This window comes from Ornithorhynchus anatinus, chromosome 15 (genome assembly GCF_004115215.2).
Source record: "Ornithorhynchus anatinus isolate Pmale09 chromosome 15, mOrnAna1.pri.v4, whole genome shotgun sequence".
Taxonomy (NCBI): Eukaryota; Metazoa; Chordata; class Mammalia; order Monotremata; family Ornithorhynchidae; genus Ornithorhynchus; species Ornithorhynchus anatinus.
Window position 1 is genome coordinate 8,497,022 of NC_041742.1, and position 14,720 is coordinate 8,511,741.

Sequence of the window (14,720 nt, forward strand, 5' to 3'; positions counted from 1 at the left end):
TCTCCATACTCAAGAGACGCTGAGAGAGATCTCCGCACTCCGGAGACGCAAAGAGATGGTCACTCTGAGATCCCTAAATCTAGAGAGCCTGACAGAGCTCTCCACAGTCTAGAAACCCTGACAGAGATCTCCGCACTCCAGAGATGCTAAGAAGGAGATCCGCCGCTCTGAGATCCCTACAATTAGAGATGCTGAAAGAGATCTCTGCACTCCAAAGACGCTAAGGGGGAGATTGCCACTCTGAGATCCCTACTACCAGAGATGCTGAGAGAGATCTCCCTATTCCAGAGACGCTAAGAGGGAGATCTCTCAGGCTCTGAGAGAGATCTCCATGCTCCAGAGACACCAAGAGAGAGATCCCCACGCTGAGATCCCTGCAACCAGAGACGCTGAAAGAGATCTCCACTCCTCAGAGACACTGAGAGAGAAGGCCATTGCCCAGAGATACCTAACCCCCAGACATCCAGTCCCGCACAAACCGACTGACCCCCTACTCCTCAAAGACCCCGAGGGGCGATCTTCATGCTCGAGAGACATGGGGGGGGGGGGGAGGAGACTCTCCAAGACGCCGAGAGAGGTGGCCTTGCCCAAGAGACAGAGGGAGGTCCATGCTCCAGAGATCTCTCCCCTCCAGAGACCCAGAGAGATGTCCATGCTCCAGAGATCCCTCCCCTTCCAGAGACCCATAGAAAGGGCCGTACTCCAGAGATCCTTCCCCCTCCGGAGACACAGAGAGCTGTCCAAGCTCCAGAGATCCTATCCCCCAGAGACACAGGGAGATGTCCATGCTCCAGAGATCCCTCCCCACAGAGACATAGGGAAATGTCCATGCTCCAGACATCCCTCCCCCCAGAGAGATGGCCACAGTCCAGAGATCCCCACAGGGAGATGTCCATGCTCCAGAGATCCCTCCTCCCAGAAAGATGGCCACAGTCCAGAGATCCCTCTCCCTCCAGAGACACAGGGAGATGTCCATGCTCCAGAGATCCCTCCTCCCCAGACAGCTGTCCATGCTCCAGAGATCTGTTCCCCCCAGAGACCCAGAGAGATGTCCAAGCTCCAGAGATCCCTCCCCCCCAGACGGATGTCCATACTCCAGAGATCTCCCCCCCAGAGACCGAGAGAGATGTCCATGCTCCAAAGATCCCCCCCCCCCGAGATACATGGAGAGGGCCATGATTCAGAGATCTCCCCCAGAGACCCAGAACTCTCCTTCCAGAGACACAGGAAGATGTCCATGCTCCAGAGATCCCTCCTCCCCAGACGGCTGCCCATGCTCCAGAGATCTCTTCCCCCCAGAGACCCAGAGAGATGGCCATGCCCCAGAGCTCCCCTCCCCCCAAGAGATCCAAGGATTTGGGCACCCTTCAGAGACCCCAGGGGGAAGGCCATCCTTGGCAGCTCCGGGGGAGGGGGACTCCGGGGTCCGATGACCCCCATTTTCCCGGCCCATCCCCCCTTCCCGGGGCTCCCTTGGCTGCAGGCCCACCCTTCTACAAGGCGGGCGGGGGGGCGTTAAGGGAGCGGCCGACCCCCGAGGAGCACCCTCCGCTCGCACACTCCCCCAAACCCTCGCCCCCACAGGGCCCGGCAGCGGGGAGGGTTGGGGGGATCCCCCCCCCCCGTCCCCAATCCCCGGAGAGGGTGGAGGTCCCCCCATGGGTGCGGCCAGGCCCGCCCTACCTCGGTCCCGGGGGCGCTGCCCATGGCCGGGGCCCGGCTCCCCGCCGCCGCCGCCGCCTCCTCCCGCTCCGCTCCGGCCCTGTTCCTCCTGGGCCCCTCCTCCTGCCCCTCCCCCCTCCCTCCTCCTCCTGCCCCCCCCTCCCTCCTCCTCCTGCCCCCCGTGACGTCACCGTCCGCCCCAGCCAGTGGGCCGCCGAAGCATCGGCCAGATCCGCCCCTTTGGGGGACCAGGGGAGGGGGAGGGGGGGTTGGGGGGACAGGGTTAGTAGGGGAGGGGGGATTTGGGGAGGGGAGAGAGGGGGGTTGGGATAGGGGAATTGGGGGAAGGGGGACAGGGACATTTGGGGAGGGGGAGGGGGGATTCGGGGAGGGGAGAGAGGGGGATTTGGGGGACGGGAGAGGGGATTTGGGGAGGTGGGAGAAGGGGGATTGGGAGAGGGGGATTTGGGGAGGAGAGAGGGGGGACTTGGGGGGTGGGAGAGGGGGATTTGGAGAGGTGGGAGAGGGGGATCGGGGAGGGGAGATGAGGGGATATGGGGAGGGGAGAGAGGGGATTTGGGGAAGTGGGGGGGGGGTTGGGGAGGTGGGAGAGGGGGATTTGGGGAATGGGAGGGGAGGGGAGGATTTGATTTGGGGGGCGGGAGAGGGGATTGGAGGGCTGAGAGGGGTATTTGGGGGTGAGAGGGAAGGATTTGGGGGATGGGAGAGGGATTTGGGGGGTGGGAGGAGAGGATTTGGAGGGTGGGAGAGGTATTGGCGGGGAAGGAGGGGAGGATTTGGGGGGTAGGAGAAGGGATTTGAGGGGTAGGAGGGGGATTTGGGGAATGGGAGGGGAGGCTTTAGGGGGTGGGAGAGGGATTTGGTGGATGGGAGGGGAGATTGGGGTAAGGGCGAGAGGGATTTGAGGGGTGCGAGGAGGAATTTGAGCAGGCCGGGACTCCTGCCCCTCCTAGGCACAGCCCTGAAGAAATCCTGAGGGTCTGCACCCTGCAATAGCATCAGCAGTCTTCCCATGACTCAGTTTCTTTTATGTCAATGTCTGCCTCCCCCCTCTAGTCAGGAAGCTCATTATGGGCAGGGAAGGGGGCTGCTAATTCTGTTGAATTGTGCTCTCTCAAACGCTTAGTACAGTGCGCTGCCCACAGCAAGGGTGCCAGAAATACGACTGACTGATTAACTCATTTCAAAGGGGGATTTGAGGGGTGGGAGTGGGCCAGGATCCCTCCCCGAAATCCTGAGGGTCTGCACCCTGAAATGGCACCCGCAGAGCTAAGCGGGGTGGAAGGGTGTAAATACATTCGTATAGGTTTTTTGAGGGCAGGGATTGGGTCTACTTTATTGTACTTTTCCAAGTGCTTAGTCAATCAGTGCTATTAACTGAGCACTTATTGTATGCGGAGCACTGTACTGAATGCTGGGGGGGGGGGGGGTACAATATGACAAGGTTGGTCGATGAATTTCATGACCACAAGGAGCTAGATTGTAGCTAGATTAGATTAGATTGTAATCAACGGTACTTATCGAGTACTTACCGTGTACAGAGCACCGAACTAAGTGCTCATGAGAGTACAATAGTGCAAGTAATAATAATATTAATTGTGGTGTTTGTTAAGTGCTTACTTTGTGCCAGGCACTTTTTTAAGTACTGAGGGGGAGACAAGGAAATTGGGTTGGACGCAGGCTCACACTAGCAGTGAGCAAGAAACGTGTCTATTTATTGCTATACTGTACTCTCCCAAATAGTATAGAGCTTTGCACGCAATATGCGCTCAATAAATACAGTTGAATACATCAATGTGATCCTTGATCTCAAGGAGTTTGAGGGCAGAATAAAGCTATATTTTTACTGTGCTCTCCCAGGTTCTCCGCTCACAGGTGGTACCCAGTATAGGGGTCTTCATTCAGTTGGCATTAGAAGCAGTGTGGTGTAGTGGATAGAGCACGGGCCTGCTGGTCAGAAGGTTATGGGTTTTTATCCCAGATCCACCACTTGTCTGTTGTGTGACCCTGGGCAAGTCACTTTACTTCTCTGGTCCTCAGTTACGTCATCTGTAAAATGGGGATCGAGACCACGAACCTCAGATGGGGCAGGGACTGTGTCCCACCCGATTTGCTCGTTTCCACCCCAGCGCTTAGTACAGTGCCTGGCACGTAGTAAACATTAACAAAAACCACAGTTATTATTACTATTACTTGTGCTATTGTTCTCTCATGAGCACTTAGTTCAGTGCTCTGCACAAAGTAAGCATTCAGTAAATACCACTTAACAAATACCACGATCATTATTATTAAAGAAAGTTGGGTTTCCGTTCATCCCACTTGGGCATTCCGAGACCCAGCTGGGAGGAAGGGAAGCAGCAGCAGGTGCTGACTTTCTGGGCAAAAATCAGCAAATGAAACAAAGGAGAAATAAATTAAACTGTCGCAATAATAATAATATTGGTATTTAAGTGCTTACTATGTGCCAAGCACTGTTCTAAACTCTGGGGTGGATACAAGGTAATCTAGACTGTGAGCCCATTATTGGGCAGGGATTGTCTCTATCTGTTGCCGAATTGTACATTCCAAGCGCTTAGTACAGTGCTCTGCACATTATAAGCGCTCAAATACGAATGAACGAACACAGTCCCTGTCCCACATGGGGCTCGCGATCTTAATCCCCATTTTATGGATGAGGAAACTGAGACCCAGAGAAGTGAAATGCCCCAAGTCCCACAAGCGGCAGAGCCGGGATTAGAACTCTTGTCCTCCGACTCCCAGGCCCGAGCTCTTTCATTCATTCCTTCAATAGTATTTCTTGAGTGCTTACTATGTGCAGAGCACTGTACTAAGCGCTTCCATTAAGCCCCCCAAAAGGAGGTGGAAAAAAGGGGCAACGTTCAAGGCAGCTGCCAGCATCTGGGCGAGCTGAACTCTGTCACCCAACTCCCAGGCAGATCAGCACAGATCAAATCCCCATTTCCCGCCTATCCCATCCTCCCTTCAACCTCCCGCCGGGATCCATCCAGGCTCTCGCCTGGTGCTGCACGATCAGGGTCAATTCATTCACTCAATTTAATCGCACTTATTGAGCGCTTACTGTGTGCAGAGCAGCGAACTAAGCGCTTGGGAGAGTCCAGTATAATAGTCAACAGACACATTCCCTACCCAAAACGAGCTCGCAGTCTAGAGTTCAGGATGGAGCGGCCGGCAGCTGGGATATCCCGCGGGATAGACACTTTGCCATTTTCCAGAATGAATCAATCAGCAAACATTGTTATCTGCCAAGGGCAGATAACCAGGCCAGAGGACAAACCCCACCAGCCTCTCGATAAGAGGGTTGTAAAAATCCGGTGGGCTTGGGAGACAAAATGATCTCTGCCTCTGGGCTGGGGTCCCTGACAACCCTGTAAAGCCCACCCTGCTGCTGGGAGAAGAGAAAGAAGCACCGTGTCCTGTTAGATAAAGCCCGGGCCTGAGTTCTAATCTTGCTCTGCCACTTCCCTGCTGTATGACCTCGGGCAAGTTGCTTCACTTCTCTGGGCCCCAGTTACCTCACTGATCAAATAAAGCCCATGTCGGACACAAGACTGTTCAAGCTGATTAGCTTGTATCTAGCCCAGCGCTTAGTACAGCGCAGGGCACAGAGTAAGTGCTAAAAAAAAAAAAAAACATTAAAAAGGAAAAAAAGGCTTGGTCACAGGCCTTGGGGCAGTCCGGGGCAGCAAGGAAGGGTTAGTCAGCTGAGAAATCCCCGGATCACCCCGAGGGGGGACTTAGTCTTACCCAACAGGAAGTCAAGATGATAGCAAGTCCCTGGAGGGAGAAAGGTTAGACTAAAGGAAGAACTCGTGGCAGAGAAGGCTTCTGGACCCTGGCACGGCTGATATTTCTTCCCTCCTGGAAGCCAAACAGTGTGTGACTTAGGTGGGGCTGGGGAAAGGTTGAGAGGGAATGTGGCCTAGTGGATCGAGAACTGACGGACCCGTGAGTCAGAAGGACCTGGATTCTAATCCCGCCTCTGCCACTTGTCTGTGTGACCTGGGGCAAATCACTTCTCTGTGCCGCAGTTTCCACATCAGTAAATGGAGATTAAGATTAGGAGACCCAAGTGTGATGGGGATCGATTGTGTCCCACCTGATTTAGCTTGGAGCTACCCTAGCGGTGCCTGACACATAGTAAACTCTAAACAGAGACCATTTAAAAAGTGGTCCTTAGGAGTTCTTCACTGGTTCCAGAGCTTTGAGGTCCTTAAATCAGAAGGGCGAGGGGGCAGTAGGCAGGGTGTCCCTGCGAAGCTCATTGCCTCTGTGGATGGGACGGTGGGCCCTTTTTAGATCCAGCTGGAAAGTAAGCACTCAATAAATACGATTGAATGAATGAATGGAAAGGTGGGTGGTGGATCTTTCCCAGCCCCCTTTTGGATCATTCATTTGTATTCATGAGGACCCACTGTGGGGCAAAGCACTGTACTAGCCTCAAGGGAGCATACAGTAAGAGCACTCTAACAGACCATAATAATAGTAAGAATTACAGTATTGAAGTGCGTGCTGTGTGTTGGGCACTGTACTAAGCACTGGAGTAGATACAAGATAATCGAGTCAGACACAGTCCCTGTCCCACATAGGACTCCCCATTTTTACAGATGAGGTAACAGGCACAGATAAGTTAAGCGACTTGCCCAGGTCACACCGAAGACAAGTGGCGGAGTTGGGATTAGAATCCAGGACCTCTGATTCCCAGGCCCATGCTCTTTCCACTAGGTCACCCTGTTTCTCACAAGCCCCTTGTCGTCAAGGTCCTTGTCATCAAACTAATAGGGGAGTCAGATGCAAATTCACTTTTAGTTTGAGAGTGAAGTAGAGCTGACAGCGAGGGCAAGATATTTTGGTGAATTCTCCACCAGAAAGCCAATCTGCATCATCAGGAAATCCCCAAGATCCAGACTAAGAAGCTCCTTGTGTCAGTCAGTCAATCGCATTTAATGAGTACTTCCTGTGTGCCGAGCGCCGTACTAAGTGCTTGGGAGAGTACAATATAACAACAGACACATTCCCTGCCCACAGTGAGCTTACAGTTTAGAGGGGGAACCAGACATTAATATAAATGACAGATATGGACCTAAGTGCTGTGGGGCTGGGAACGGGATGAAGAAAGGGAGCAAGTCAGGGCAATGCAGAAGGGAGTGGGAGAAGACGAAAGGGGGGCTTAGTCAGGGAAGGCCTCTTGGAGGAGATGAGCCTTCGCTAAGACTTTGAAGATGGGGAGAGTCATTGTCTGACGGATCTGAGGAGGGAGGGGATTTCAGGCCAGAGGCAGAACGTGGGCAAGAGGCCGGGCAGGGAACACGTCTTTCCGCTTGGCCGTACTGTACCTTCCCAAGCGATTAGTCCAGTGCAGTGCACACCGTAAGCGTTCAATAAATACCGATGATTGACTGAAGGGTTCAGAGCCTCTGGTCAAGCCCCTGGATGTCCAGTCTGTCTGGATGAGAGCCAGACACCACTTCTCTCACCGGCCGCCGTCTTCTCTTACATTTTCCCCTTCCCTGACCGACTGGACTCGGCCCAGCTCCTGGAGTCGAACTTCCCACCCCCCCCCCCCGCCCACATCCAGGGCCCCCATCAAACTGCCCTCGGGGGGCTCGCGGAGGCCGAGACAGGGCCGGGCAGAGACGGGGGAGGCCGCTGGCCCGTCACGCTGGATCCCGTCAAACCTGATGTGAAGTGACGGTTCGCCCAGTGGCTCAGCAGAACTTGAAGGCCCCGGCTCAGCCCTCGAGTTGAAACCTCTGCCCAAAGAGAGGGGGCTTCACCTTCCCCACTCCCACAGCCTGTATCATTCCTCCAGGTGAGGAGTGCGGGATTTAATTCCAGTTTCAATCCTCCACCAATCAATTGAACTGAACCCTCATGGCCTGGCGCCATCTTCATGGCCTGGTGGCAAGAGCCCGGGCTTGGGAGTCATAGGTCATGGGTTCTAATCCCCTCTCTGCCACTTGTCTGCTGTGGGACTTTGGGCTAGTCACTTCACTTCTGTGGGCCTCAGTAACCTCATCGGTAAAATGGGGATTGAGACTGTGAGCCTCGTGTGGAACAGGGACTGTGTCCAACCTGATTACCTTGTATCTACCCCAGTGCTTAGAACAGTACTTGGCACATAGTGAGTGCTTAAACACCATAATTATTATAATTATTAACCTGTACTCTTTGCAGAGCCCTGCCCTAAATGTAATAATAATGGTAATAATACAAGTGGTATTTGTTAAGCTCTTACTATTTTCCAGGAACTATACTAAGTGCTGGGGTAGATGCAAGGTAATTGGGTTAGACCCACTCCCTGTTCCACATGGGGCTCACAGTCTGAATTCTCATTTTACAGATGAGATACCTGAGCCCCAGAGAAGAGAAGTGACTTGCCCAAGGTCACACAGTAGACACATGGCAGGGCTGGGATTAGAATGTATGTCTTTTTCCACCTTTTGCTTGGCACACACTACGCGCTTAACAGATATCACCATTATTATTATTATTATTTCCATTAGACTGCTCTATTGTGCTTAGTTCAAAGCTTAACACTGAATAACTGATTGATCTTAGGGAAGATCATGTGGGACAGGAACTGTCTGATGTGATTATATTCAATCTACCCTGAGGCTTAGCACAGTGCTTGGCATATAGCAAACTCTTAAATTCTGTCATGATGATAATGCACTTCCCGAGAGCAGATTCATTGTCTATGAACTCCATTTGCCCAAGTGCTTAGAGTACACATTCAGGGCAGGCTTGGCCCAGAGTACATGTGGAAAAGCAGTGTGGACTAGCGGGTAGAGCACAGACCCGGGAATCAGAAGGACTTGGATTCTAATCCCGGCTCCACCTCTTGCCTTCAGTGCAAGAAGGAAGGAAGAAGTACAGGTATCGAATCGCCATTTTGCAGATGAGTGAACTGAGGCAAAGAGAAGTTAAGTGACTTACCCTATGTCACGCAGCCAGACAGTGGAGAGCCAGGTTTAGGACCCAAGCCTTCTGACTCCCAGGCCCGTGCTCTTTACAGTAGGCCAAGCTACCTCCTTTTGACTTGACAAGGGACCCTATCCTCAGAGAGTTTATAATCCAGCCGGGCAGAGACCTCTGCCGAGTGTCCTTTCTCCGACATATCCAGGTCTCTCTGGTTCTTTGTGGGCCCCTTCTGAGCAACTGTCCATGTTCTGCCTCAGTATTCCCCATATAACAGGAAAGAGTTTCTCTCTTCCTCCCCTTACCCTCCCAGGGCAGGCCTAGATTGCTCTGAGATCCTGAAATGAAGTTCATTCTAGTATATTTACTGAGGGTTTACTATGTGCAAAGCACTGTACTAAGTGCCTAAAGTCTTAGAAATTAGAGAATCATCCAGCCAGAAAGGTCCAAGAGGGGTTCTTATCCATCCCTCTGCCTTTGCATTTGAAAATTCTCCCACCCACTGTAATATCAACCCCAGAAAAATCAGGAATGGAGAGTTCACACCGGGAGCCAGGCAGTGAGATAGGCTGGAGAGACACTAAGGGGCAGAACAGATGCAGAGATGAAGAGCAGCGTGGACTAGTGGATAGAGCACTGGCCTGGGAATCAGAGGAAGCGAGTTTAAATCCTTGCTCTGCCACGTCCCTGCTGTGTGACCTTGGGCTAGTCACTTCACTGTGCTTCGCCTTCTTCAGTCAAGTGGGGATTCAATACCTATTCTCTTTCCTATTTAGACTGAGATCCATGTGGGACAGGGACTGTGTCCCAACTGATTAATCCCAAGGTTTAGAGAAGCAGCGTGGCTTAGTGAGAAGAGCACAGTCTTGGGAGTCAGAGGTCATGAGTTCTAATCCTGGCTCTCCCACTTAACTGTGTGACTTTGGGCAAGTCACTTAACTTCTCTGTACCTCAATTACCTCATCTGTAAATGAGGATCAAGACTGTGAGCCCCACATGGTACAACCTAATTAACCTTGTATCTGCTTAACAAATACCAACATTATTATTATTATTATTACCCCATTGCTTAGAACAATGCTTGGCACATAGAAATCACTTAGCAAATACCATCATTACTATTATCATTATTTAGAACAGTGTTTGACACATAAGTGCTTAACCACAACAGCAACAAAAAGCAATGCCCTATTCCTGCAGGACAAATAGGCGTTGCCAAGGGGGAGCTGATTTTTCACTTGTCCTCTCTCCTCTGTCTTATGGTTTCCCTAATGACAGAAGGGAGAACCTGGAGTCAAAAGATACTCGACTCTTAGGATAGTGCCAAGGTTAATTTCACCTCACCAAGCCTGTAAAACACCTCGCTTTCTCCTCTCTCTCTCTCCACCTCACCAAGGCTTACCTCATCCCCAGACTAATTCCACATTGACATTCAGCTGCAGTTGGGTGTCAGTAAAACCTGCTACCCAACTGGGATGTTGGTGCCCAGAGACAAACTCACCACAGGCAGGGCAACTCTGTTCTATTATACTCTCCCAAGCACTTAGTACAGTGCTCTGCACACAGTAAGCGCTCAAATACGATTGATTGAGCCAGCAAACATGCCAGAGAGGGGCTCAGCCTGGGAGATCCAGCCACCTGCAGCTTGATCTAGTGGTCAGCCTGTCCAAGGGGCAGTGCAGCAAAGGAGAGTTGAGAGGCGTCTCCCTCAATCAGTGGTTCTGACATAAAATGAAGTGTGTGCAATGTCCCTGAAAAACTCAAACTCTTTTTCCCTTCTTGGGTCATTATATTTATTGCATTCTTACTGTGGAGCAGAACACCACACTAAGCGCTTGGGAAAATACAACAATGACCAGTGACATTCCCTGCCCCACAAGGAGCTTACAGTCTAGCAGGAGCTTACTGTCTTGTTTGGAAACCAATATCATTAATGCTATTTATTAAGCCCCTTTTATGTGAATAGCAGTGCCCCAGATGCGATCTCTGGAAGGGCTAATGCAGAAGACAGGCAGACTTTAGTTTCAGATAGTGTGAGTAGGAAGAACAAGGTGTCACGATTAGATAGTTGAGATCGTAAATACCCCTAATTGTTGAGGGTGGGTCTAAGTCTCTCACTTTACCCCTCTGTGCCTCTGTTTTCTCATCTGTAAAATGGGGATTCAAATGCCTACTCCCCCTCCCTTTTAGACACCCTCTTAGCCCCCTCAATGCTTAGCACAGTGCTCTCAAATACCAGTTATTATTATTACTGTTATTAAGTGCCATTGAGTCATTTCCAATTCATAGCGACTCCATGGATATACTTTCTCCAGAACATCCTGTCCTCTGCCATAATCCGCAACCTTTCCTAACAGTTCTTCCGTTATCGTTATCCAGCTGCTGGTCTGCCTCTTCCACTTTTTCCCTGGACTCTTCCTAGCATTAATGTCTTCTCCAGAGATTCAGCCCTCCTGATTATGTGTTCAAAATATGCTCATCTAAGTCGAATCATTTGGCCTTCCAAAGAACACTTTGGTTTAATTTGCTCTAAAATCCATTTGTTTGTTTTTCTGGCAGCCTATGGTATTCGCAAAAGCCTTCTCTAACACCTCATTTCAAAAGAATCGACGTTCCTTCTATCCTGTTTTTTCACTGTCCAGCTTTGGGATCCTTCATATACATGAGTGCTTAAGGTCATGGGTTCGAATACCGGCTCTGCAGCTCGTCAGCTGTGTGACTGGGCAAGTCACTTCACTTCTCTGTGCCTCAGTTACCTCATTTGTAAAATGGGGATGAAGACTGTAAGCATCGCATGGGACAACCTGATTACCCTGTGTCTACCCCAGCACTTAGAACAGTGCTCTGCACATAGTAAGCGCTTAACAAATACCAGCATTATTATTACTATTATTAAGGTGACTCTTGGGTTTTTGCTGTTTAAGACTAAACACTGAGATAGATATAAGCCAATCAATTTGGACACAGTCCATGTCCCACATAGGGCTCACAGCTTGAGTCCCCATTTTATCCATGAGGGAACAAGCACAAAGAAGTGAAGTGACTCGCCCAAGGTCACACTGCAGACAACTGGCCTAGCAGAGAATGGAACTCAGGCCCTTTTGACTCCCAGCCCCGTGCTCTTTCCACTAGGCCAAGCTGCTTCTCCAAAAGAGATAACAGGACTGAATGATCTCCATTTTCAGCCCTTCCTACTCCCTAAAGTTGGGGTGAGGGGAGGGAAGTAGAGAAGTGATTCTGGAGTAGTTGACAAGCATCTGTGATTAATAATCTTGCCTGAGCTGACTGGGGGAGGGTTTTTCCTGACCCAAGGGGATGTCTGGGTGTTTGCATCTTAGTCACACATGGAAGCCATAAAATTTTAAAAAAAAAAAAGAAAAAGAAAAAAGCACTCCCAACCTGCCAGCTGCTGATTCTGGAGCAGGGGGCTGCCTGGGGCCTTTCTGTCTACGTTCCACTTTCAGCAGAACTCCAAGGGCCTCCTAAAGGAAAGAACACAGGAACTAAACGTTGCTGGGTACTAAGGGCCTGCTATCCCGCAAGAGATAAAGAGGGGAGAAGAAAACAAAAAACAGGACCATAGAGGGCAAGAAAAACAAACAAAAAAAACCCTCCCTGAAGCACCCAGGGAAGCTGTTCAACTTGGGTCCGCTGGCCACTGGGAAGCTTTAACTATTTCCACTAGGCCATGCTGTTTCTCAATAGAGCCCATATCTGGGAGTCAGAAGGAACTGGATTCTAATTCATTCATACAGTCGTATTTCTTGAGAACTTACTGTATGCAGAGCACTGTAATCCTACCACTTGTCTGCTGGGTGACCTTGGATAAGTCACTTCACTTCTCTGGGCCTCAGTCACAGCGTCTGTAAAATGGGGATTTAGACTGTGAAGCCCATGTGGGACAGGGATTGTCTCCAACACAACTTGCTTGGATCCACCTCAGCGCTGAGTGCAGTGCCCGGGCACATAAATACCACAATTATTCCTTCAGCTGCTCTGAGGTCCCCCAAGATGGGGCAAGGAACAGTATGCCGCTGGGTCCCTTGGGGACCAGGGCATCTTGCTGGAGAGCAGCCGGAGAACAGAGCTGGGGGCCAAGGACAACAGAAAGTAAAATTCTGGACAGAAACCGGGTTGGAAAATCCCTCCGAGCCGGGCCAGGGAGCTTCCGGGTCCTGGTTCTTCATCTGGGAAAGCTGACAAAGGGCGAAAGAGAACAAGGATCCACTTGAAAGGCCCGGCTCAGGTTACCACGCTGGCACTTGGTGTGAATCTGTTAACTTTGCCTTGCCCCAAATTCCCCCTCCATCAATGACTCGGCTCTTCTCTTCACCTCAGCAGCTTGGCTCTGGGCTGAGATGTTTGCAGCACCTCATGGAGTTGGGGGGAAGGACAGGAGGAGCTTGTTCTTTTAATTCTAACTCTTATACTCTCCCACCTACTTAGTACAGTGCTCTGCACACAGTAGACTAAGTTCCTTGAGGGCAAGGATCATTTCTAGCAACTCTACTGCACCCGGCTCTGCCACTTATCAGTTGTGTGACTGTGGGCAAGTCACTTCACTTCTCTGGGCCTCAGTTACCTCATCTGTAAAATGGGGATTAACTGTGAGCTTCACGCGGGACAACCTGATTACCCTGTATCTACCTCAGCGCTTAGAACGGTGCTCTGCACATAGTAAGCGCTTAAATACCAAAATTATTATTATATTCTCCCAAGCACTCAGTACAGTGCTCCACACACAGTAAGTGCTCAATAAATACTATTGATTGACAGTTGATCCATGTCTCCTCTCTGAGATTATCACGACTCTGCCCTATTGCCCCAAGCATCTTAGGGTCACAGAAACGGAAAGCCTTGTAACCCTATCTCTCCCCCTAGACTGTAAGCTTGTCGAGGGCAGGGATCAGCCCCTTTTAATTATTGCGCTCTCCCAAGGGAATAGTATGTGCTTTGCATTCTGAAGGAACTCAGTAAATGTTATTGACTCCATCTGAAACCAGAGTCAGGCTCTTTTTCTGAGGCATTGGACTGTCAGTCTCCCTGTGTCCTATGTAGAAGCAGAAAAGTAGGATGGCTTAGTGGAAGGAGCACAGGCTGGGAAGCAGAGGATCTGGGTTCTAATTCCACTCCACCACTTGTCTGCTGTGTGACCTTGGGCAAGTCACTTCTCTGTGCCTCAGTTGTTTCATCTGTAAAATGGAGAATAAATCCTACTCCTACTTACAATGTGAGTCCTGTGTGGGACCCGATTAAGGTCTATCTACCCCAGCACTTAGTACAGTGCCTGGCCTATAGTAAGCACTTAATTATCATCATCATCATTATTATTTCCCTAGCTTAGGTATCTACACTGCATCCTCCAACAAGTCATCTCCTTCTCCTCTGTAGTTTCCTTCTCCCTCATTACCCCAAATAGGTGAAGTCGGTGCTCTCCAAGGATCACTGTCCAGGAGATTCTAATAAACAATTTGTCTACTTTAGTGTGCTCCCCCCAAACACTTAATACAGTGGTCTATACAGAGTAAACATAATACATACCATTGCTTCATCCTGACAATCTCCAAGCTGTTCCTCCTGGCAGCTGAGTGACTCCCTTGGAAGCAAGAGAGATCTGTCAAACAAGTCTATCCCTAGCTTGGTTTGGAATCTCCCGCTCATTTCCCAGTTGAATTGGGCAAACGTTTTCCTGGGTTGTAATCCTAGTAGCATGCCAAGTTGGACTTTAATGACACCTTGATGGAAGAAGACTTGCTAGCCACTTTCCTCTCACCCTGAAATCCCCTGACCCAAGGCAGATAGAGGAAAGTAAGTGTGAGAAGCAGCTGGGAGGGGGTGGAGAGGGGGCAGGGCAGGCTGGAGAGGCCAGCTGTTTGCTCACAATGTCAATTAACACTCATTAGCCACTTCCAGCAGCTCAGATTTATCAGCCCAACAAGAAGCTGTTAAGGGGCTCTATGCTAACCTCCCCCTCTTCAAAAAGTCACCGCCAGTTGGCTATAGAGGGGGTCTCTTGTCCCCTTCTCTTCTTCCCTTCCCCCTCAGGGCCTCTTTAACCAAGTCCCACCCTTACCTGGGGAGGGCCATCTGCTCAACTA

The 14,720-nt window shown here is 50.6% G+C and overlaps 1 protein-coding gene across 2 annotated transcripts in view; it reads right to left on the minus strand.

The window, feature by feature from the left end:
* Positions 1 to 14,377, minus strand: part of CDC42EP4 (CDC42 effector protein 4) — a 34,484-nt gene extending 20,107 nt beyond the window's left edge. Inside the window, exon 1 of one of the 2 annotated variants that reach the window (XM_007657515.4) lies at positions 14,164 to 14,377. The gene's annotated coding sequence lies outside the window, so the exon portion shown is untranslated. Of the gene's footprint in view, positions 1 to 1,683; positions 1,749 to 14,163 lie in introns of those variants that run through there. The other variant, XM_029080008.1, reaches the window with a different exon arrangement.
* Positions 14,378 to 14,720: the final 343 nt, after the last annotated feature.